This window comes from Trachypithecus francoisi, unplaced genomic scaffold (genome assembly GCF_009764315.1).
Source record: "Trachypithecus francoisi isolate TF-2019V2 unplaced genomic scaffold, Tfra_2.0 Lachesis_group2, whole genome shotgun sequence".
NCBI classification, from domain to species: domain Eukaryota; kingdom Metazoa; phylum Chordata; class Mammalia; order Primates; family Cercopithecidae; genus Trachypithecus; species Trachypithecus francoisi.
Window position 1 is genome coordinate 39,229,840 of NW_022681465.1, and position 8,802 is coordinate 39,238,641.

Consider the following 8,802-nt stretch of genomic DNA (forward strand, 5'->3'; position numbering starts at 1 on the left):
TTGATGTCTCTTTCTTTGACTACATATCTCATTAGCTTTCACTGAGCACTTAGGTTTCGTTGCTTTGACCTTGGTGCTCCTTCTAGGTCTAGGACATGACCACAGTACCTGGTCATAGATAGAGGACACCTCTGCCCCTGCTCTTGCTTTCATCCTGTGCTTCCCTGTGGGTCCCATCAACCTGAATGCTCAGGCCTGCCCTTCCCCTACATATGCCCACAGGAAGGAAACCAAAAAGGAAACACTAAAGGAGATTGAGTTTGTGAGCAATGTGAGGAATGTGGCAGTGTCTTCTGGAGTCTGTTTAATTTAAAAGTGTTTATGGAACATTGAGATGGTTAATTTTATGTGTCATCTTGGCTAAGCTATGGCACCCACATGTTTAGTCAAATGTGAATCTACATGCTGCTGCTATTTTTTAGTATGATTAATACTTAAATCAGGAGACTTTGTGTAGATCTGATTATCCTCCATAATGTAGCTGGGCCTCATCCAATCCACTGAAGGTCTTAAGAGAAAAGATGGAGGTACTCCGAGGAAGAGGGAGTTCTGACTCCAGACTGCCTTTGAACTCAAGACGAAAACATTGTCTCTTCCTTGGTTTCTCCAGCTTGCCAGCCTGCACTGAAAATTTTGGACTTGTCAGTCCCCACAATTGTATGAGAAAAATCCTTAGAATTAATCTCCCTCTTCTATTTTCTCTCCTTTCCTCCTCCTCCTCCTCGTCCTCCTCCTCCTCCTCCCCCCCTCCTCCTTCTTCTTCTTCCTCCTCTCTCTCTCTCTCCCCCCCTCCACAAGTTTTATTTCTCTGGAGAACCCTGATACAAATATTCAAATATTCAAGAGAAGCCTCCAGAGTAAGTGTTTATACAGATTTAGAGCTCAAAAGAGAAATCTAAGTAAACAAACAAATTAGATGTTATTATTATGAGAGTGGTATCTCTGAATCTGAGGGAGCTGAGAAAATGCAAGAAGGAAGAGGTTACAGACAATATCAAATATGGCACAAAACCCAACATGATTGAGAAAAAAATATTTAATCTGGCAGCTAACTAATCAGCATTTACTTATTTGCCATTTAGCAAACAACAGAGCTTAAAAAAGACAAATGAAAGAAAATCTCATTTTCAGAATCAGTAGCAATTTTATAGGACTCACTAAAAAATTATATGGTTGTACACATTATATGATCCTCAACAGTTTAAGGAAAACTAATAATGTTTAGATTTCAGCAAACTTTTACAAGACTGTTTTAAGATTCAAATCTCAAATACCACTTGAGTATATAGTTTCTCCCATAAAATGCAGTAAAATGATTTTTAGAACTTTGAGAGATCCTTTCAAGAATGTTCATGAAATTATAGAAATAAAGCTTTTTTTGTTGTTTCTGTTGAGATTTTATCACTTGAGAAAGTGAGTATGCCTGTGATGGCAAATGGAGAAAAACAGAATTGGGTTGGGATGTGGATTCTGAGTCATTGGCACACATATGGGTCAAATGGCTCCTTCTCTTGCATCTGTTCATATAACTCTAACCTATGTCTCAGCAAAATTATAAACTGCTCAAGCTCTAGAACTTCAGGTCATCCCCAAATAGTCAAAATTGTAAATATTAAATCCATAGGTGCTTGAAGTCTGTTACAGGCTCAATCTTTTGATGATGTCCTGAGAGATAATGACTTAATTCACAAACTACTAGAATACTGTGCTGAATATGCAGGGTACTCAGAAAGATCCACATCAATACTGTAAATTCATCCCTAATTTAAACCTTCCTTGAGGGTGATTATTTTGTATGCAATACTTCTCATTGCTGATCTGATCTGGTCTTTAGTATGTGAAAAAACAATCCTAGGAAAAGTGTTTGGTTTTTCAAACTTAAAGTATAACAAGTTTTGAAGAAGCTTCAAGGCAAGTAAAGGAAACACACCTGAGTTTTGTTGGTAGACAACATTTTATTTTCTCTCTCTCCCTCTTACACACACACACACACACACACCCCTCTGGAGCCATAGGCTCTCCTCCCTTCCTGGTCTCACAGTAATTTTTCTTTGGCTCTTCCCCATTGTCAGTGACATAGCTGGAACTCACCAGTCTACACAGCTGGTGATTGTCTACAGGATGAAAATATGATGATATGGTGGTAGCAGCTGTCAATGAGGCTTCTGACAAATAAAGTTGTTCTTAGTGAGTACTTACCTGAAATTGAGTGATGTTACAAAATCATTGAAATAAAATCTGTTGGTCAGAAACGCAGTTCAGGTTTAGGCTTCATTGGCATTTAGGTTGACCTCAAACAATGCATGGGAAAGCAAAGAAAAAAATACCACTTTTCTCACGGAACACAAAAGAAACTACTTCCTTTAAGTGAATAGTGGAATAGCAGGTTAGAAGATTGAGACTGTGGTTTATTTGTTACAACTCTTAAAATTAAATGCTACTGATTCTCACCGCAATAGAACTATCTTTATCCAAAAGGGAGGATTTATGGGATGGATTCTGGATGCCTCAGGCATTGAAGAAAGTTGGAGGAAAGAGGTAGTCCCAGGCCTTAATTAAGGATGAACTCAGAAAACCTGCACAACACAAAAGCCTCTCAAGCTTGGCCTCCTTTTCTTTCTTCTTTGGGGTTATTCTCTCAGCCATCATGCATAGTGGGAACTTAGCCATTAACTCTAGGGCCATATTTGTACAGTGCTGGGAACATAAAGGAAAAAAAAAAAAGAGGCTTCCTGTTAGCTTCAGCCAGAACAATCCTGGCCTGGGAGTCTGCTTGGACTGGCTTTGCCCTTGGCCTCATCACGGTGGCCAGAGAGTGGAGGTGCTGTATTCATCTCAGACTGAGCCTGAGCAGTGTGATTATTCACTTACAGGAGGTAAGGGAGGCGTGTTGAGCAGGCAAAAGGGGAAAAAATAGCCCCTGGAGACATTCCAAATATACCAAATGATAACTTGATTTTTGGCAATATGCTTATGTCACAATGTTAAATATTCATCTCACTCCCAAGTGCCCCGTGTCTTTCATAATCTAAATCTACAATTGGTAGCCCAATTGTTATTTTTTATTCAAAATTACAATCAACATTACTTGAGGCCTCCTCATAATTGCTTTATTTCTTTTTTATTTGTTCAGCCTCAGTACAGTTTAACATTTATTGCAGATATTGGGATTGGCTCACTCAGCATCTCTTCCAAACGCTTTTCAGAATTTCTTGCATCACAGCAGAGCCTGGAAAGCAAACACTTTATTTTCCAGACTCCTTGCTCCTAGATTCTGGATGTGCTTTAGGCTCTGCCAAGCAGTAGCACTGGTAGGAGACTTGAATTTGGAATTGAGTCCGGTAGGGAGAGAGGCAGCGCTTGAGGTATTCATTTTGTGGGGACAGATTGTGGTACACATGGTATGGTTCTGGAGCCACCAATTGTGGCAGAGCCTGCTCAATTTAGCAGATGGCTTCTGGATCATGGCAAAAGAAACAGTTTCACTGGTAGCCAAGGTCTGCATTGCGGTTTTGGGATATGTTTCTGGAAGCTCAGTCTAGTGTATTTTTTAAGACTTCCCAATGATTACGTAAGTCATGTAATAGCCTGCAGTAAATCCTTTTCAGATTAAATAGCTTGAGTGATTCTGTGCTCTGCCTTTGAACCCTGACACAACATAGAAATCAGTTTTTAAAATGTCACTGACCTTTTTGATTTTGTTATTTTTCTTTTCCTTCTTTGTAATTCCATGGATACATAACATGAAATGAGGTTGGCATTATATGTTGCTTTTGATGAGCAGGTGAATTAGTGATCACATTTGCTAACGGATGCTTGGTTAATTAGACCCATAGGAAACACCTGCTGTGGTTCAACAAGCTGAGGCTGGAGGTCTCCCATTGGCCCCTACAGGTCCACTCCTCACCCTTCTCTCACCCATATCCTGCTCTGTGCCCTGGGACTGCCTAGCAGGAATGGTTTTCTGTGTCCCCTGGCTTTGCCCATGGGGAGACTTGATTTATGCTGGTTGTCCGCTCATCCAACCCCAAGTCTTTAGGTTACCATTCACTTTCCATTTCAAAAGTGTCCTAGTTGATGTAAACCTCCTTTCGGCTTAGAGTCTGTACTCTCTAAACAATGAACACTTATTAATTCCTTACTATACAGTTCCTTTCTTTTGCTAACTGAGAATTTATAGTCCAAAACTCACAAGCAGAATGGCCACTCTGGTGCTGTAGCAGTCTGCTTTTGACTCTGGAGTTTGGTGAAGTCTGGGGTCTTATCTCACAACTACAAAACAATTAGGTACACAGACACGGAGGGTGAGTAGGGCAGAGTAAAATTTCTTCAGGAAAAGGAAAGCTCTCAGTGAAGAGAGGGGTCCTGAAAGCAGGTTGCCAGTAAGGTGTCTATGTTCTGTGTCTTTGATGTGGCAGAAGCCAGGAAGTCTTCTGTGGGTTTTGCCCAGATGGGAGGGATAAAATTCCCTCCTGGGGTACTACATCTATGCATTCCTAAGGTTGACCAAAATGATTCCACCTGGTTATTATCCCTGAATGCCTAAGTGAAACCCATGGTGGGGGGCTGCCTAAAACCACAATGCTAATGTTATGTTAATGGCACTATAGTGAGTTGGATCAAATTTAGGACATTTAGGTTGATTTATTACACCTGTGCCTAAGTTGAGCCAGTCCCTGCTGAGCAACATCCTGGCATAAGGGCAAGGTCTTAACCACATTTCTTCCCGTTAGCTGCAGAGGCGGAGTAGGTGCTGTCCTGCAGTTGTTCCTCTGAACATTGTTCCTTTCTGTCCCTTCTCCCGAGACCCTCCCTCTCTATTTGCCTATCTAGCCCCTAACTCCTCTCTCAGTGTTTTCCCTCCAGGACATACACATAATTTAATTTCCAAGTGTGCAATTTTCATGTTTATAATTCATTAAGAAAGAATGCAAGGGAACGATTCAGATAGCTGTCAACTAACTGCAGCTGAGTCCAGACTCTGTCTACCTTTCTTCCCTCTTCTATTTGCATCATTTCCAATAGTTCTTCTAGGATCCAGAACTGATGCCGATGCTACCCAGTTTTGAGTGCTGGCCCTTTGAGGTTTACTGATTCTCCCACATTTCTGGCTAACGTGTGGAAAATCTGCTTTGCTCCTAGTACAACAGTGCTAAAATAATTTTTCTTCCCCCAAATTCCCAAAAGTAGCTTATACTTGCCCTGAAGTTTATGCTATATCTCGATCTCTATCTTTCCATGTATCCATCCATCCATCCATCCATCTATCCACACATACATATATGTGTCTATTTATCTCTCAAGATTTACAATATCAGAATTTTTCAGTGTGTGGCTCAGGAATCTTTTTTTTTGTTAGGCAAGTTTCTTAAGTTGTTCTGATGTATTTTTTTGCTTCAATTTACTTATTGCATCTATTAATAAATTACTGCTTACAAAAACAGGAAAGAAAAAAAAAGAATTAAAAACATCTTAATGACTGAGCATGCCTGTAATCCCAGCACTTTGGGAGGCTGAGGCAGGCAGATAATTTGAGGTCAGGAGCTCAAAACCAGCCTGACCAACCCGAAGAAACCCCATCTCTACTAAAAATACAAAATTAACCGGGCATGGTGGCACATGCCTGTATTCCCAGCTACTCTGGAGGCTGAGGCAGGAGAATCGCTTGAACATGGGAAGCAGAGGTTGCAGTGAGCCGAGATCACACCATTGCACTCTAGCCTGGGCAACAAGAGCGAAACCCTATCTCAAACAAACAAACAAACAAACGAACAAACAAACAAAAAACACCACCTTAATAGTTTGGGTGTTTTATTTAGCAGTGCATTTACAAAAATCAAATGAGTGATATCAACTTTCACTTTGAGTTTTCTATTTTCATCTTTTAGAATGGGAACAGTCAGAATGCTAAACTCACACAGATTTTATAAAAGTTTAGCGATCTACCACCAGGATTGGAAAATCAAGGAAAAAACCAAATCTAACACAATGCTACAGAAACAAAAAAGCCCAGAATTCTTGCTAATTTAACTGAAGTTGAATTTTGACATCTTTGGCTGATCCAACCACTCAGTCTTGGTCTCCTTTCCTTCTCTTAGTCCTGCTGGATTGGGAGTTAGGTAATAAAAATGAGCCAAAGATTCTCAAACTTCTGCAGAGGTAGAGATGGGCTGGTCTTGCTGTCAGAGCTGGTTAGTACTTTGGGTCTTTCTAGAATATTTGGTGCTAGGCCCAGATAACTCAGCTATATCTGTAGTGCTTCTCTGTGGCTGCTTAGGCCTTCTCAGGTCTTGCTCAGACCCCTAGTCCCAAGGACGCCTTTTCCTTTGTCCTTCTGTTAAAAGTCCCTTCGACTTTGGGCTTCCATTGGGCCTATACTACCTTCTCTAGACTGTAAAGGCTCTTTCTACCTTTAATTATCTTCTTCACCAATGTTCGAATCCAGTTATCGGGCCTTGGTCTCTTTGTTGGTCAGGATGTTGGCTGCCTTCTTTCTCCTGAATTTGGCATCACTTCTTCTGGTGAGCAGAAGCTAATTCATTTCTCCATCAGGGGAAGTTTCAGCCATCATTAATTTCTCATGAATATCTCCTTATTTGGGAGATATTCCTATTTTCAGCTCAATGAAGAATGAAATCTTTCTAATCTCTAGAATCTAGTCACTTCTGTAATTTCTTCCCAATTATCCAGCCACCAGTTATTTTCTTGATATATGTCTCCTTCCGTGCCTCAAGAACACAGACTATGCAAATCCTAAGATTATAATAATAGAAATACCTTCAATGTGCAGTAACATTAATGTGGCAGATGTAATCTAAGTTGCCTCCATGATCCTTGCCTCCTGGTATTCATTCTCTTGCATAATTTCCTTTCTTTGAGCGTGAGAGAAACCTGAGACTTGCTTCTAACCCATAGGATATGGCAAGGAACTAGCCATATCTTAGAGAAGCCTCCACACAATAATCAGCAAAACACTGAGGTTCTCAATCCAATGGTCAATAAGGAACTGAACGCTGGAACAATTATGTGAGCTTAGAAGCAGATCCTTCCCTTCTGCTGGGTGTCAGATGAGACCGCAGCTCCAGTTATTACCTTGATTGCAGCCCACAGAAACTCCCAATCCACAGAAGCTGTGAGTTAATAAATGTGTTGTTTTAAGTTGATATATCATATTATTGATATACAATAATAGATAACTAATACAATTAACAATAAGAGACAGTTTCCTCCAAGGGAAGGAAATGGGCCATTTTCTTAGACAAGATAGTAAAAAGTGATGAGGAAAACTTCCTAAACAAATACCATAACAGTTGGATTCACTAAAAAAAAATATCACATGAGAACACATATTTGAAATGAATTATCTCTTTATGGCTTGATCTGTAATACTATCTTTTAGAATTTCTTTTAGCTGGATATAACAGAAGGCTGACTACAGTTTGTTAAACAAGTAAGGTAAGGTGTTTATTTTCCTCATGTATGAAGATGCCTTATGCAGGCAGTCCAGGGCTTGTGAGGCAGTGCCAAGATGTCACTGGGGATGGGGTTCCTTCTGTCTTCCTATTCTAGCATTCTTAGTGAGTGGATTTCATCTTCATGGTTGTAAGATGCCTGCTCCATCTCCAGGCATCTGTGTTACAGGACAGTGAATGAAGAACAAAGGTGGATTCCAGCTGATTCTCTACTTTTTTAAAAAGGCTTTTCTGGATATTTCTATGAAGAAACTTCTACCTACATCTGAATGGGTAAGACAAAATAATAACACAGTCACCTGAAATGGAGTATGTACGGGAGGCTGGGTATTTTATCTAGGTATTTTGCTGAGGTATGCATAAACAAATCAGGGTCTGTCAGTAAAGAAGAAAAGGTGAGAGGATTTTGGGTGGGCTACTAGGAGTGTCTGCCACCACAGTCATGTAGTTAAATGAGAGTCTCTGCTTGGAAAAACAAAACTTACAGAATAACCCTTGGAGCCAAACAAGTCCAGATGAGTGATCAAAACTTGTTTTTAGCATAGAGGTTTTTTTGTTTTTTTTTTTTTTTTGAGATGGAGTCTTGCTCTGTAGCCAGGCTGGAGTGCAGTGGCACAATCTTGGTTCACTGCAACGTCTGCCTCCTGGGTTCAAGTGATTCCCCTGCTTCAGCCTCCCAAGCAGCTGGGACTACAGGCACGCACCACCACACCAGGCTAATTTTCTGTATTTTAGTAGAGATGAGGTTTCACCATGTTGGCCAGGATGGTCTCGATCTCCTGGACCTCATGATCTATCTGCCTTGGCCTCCCAAAGTGCTGGTATTACAGGTGTGAGCCACTGTTCCTGGGCTAGAGGTCTTTTTAATTAAGTTATTTCCCTAAATCTGCCTATAAGACTACTCTTAACATTTTACAAAGGCTTAGATTATCTTGCATTTTAAAATGTTTATGCCTAAACTGTTGCCCTTCTCTTCAATTTGATAACTAGTATTTCTTTATCTCAAAGGGCCTCTAAACACTTGATTTGTTCATCCTTTAGACAGCTTTGTAAATAAAACCAAGGGTTCCTCCTATGGTCCAGATAGCTTCTTAAGGACAGATAAAGTCAGCATTCCTAAGCACCACGGTAGCCAAGGGAGTGTTGTAGATTTATAGGGGTAAGATATTGTCTCTTTCTTCCACTTCCCACCACTTAGTTCAAATCCGTAATTTTAATTGAGATAAGGAGAACTGTCTCTTAGGAAGAGTTGGGAAAGGAAAAAAAGGAAAAGCTGTGGTGACCTGAAGACCACTTGAGTCATTTCTTCCGTAATTACAATCTAATTTTC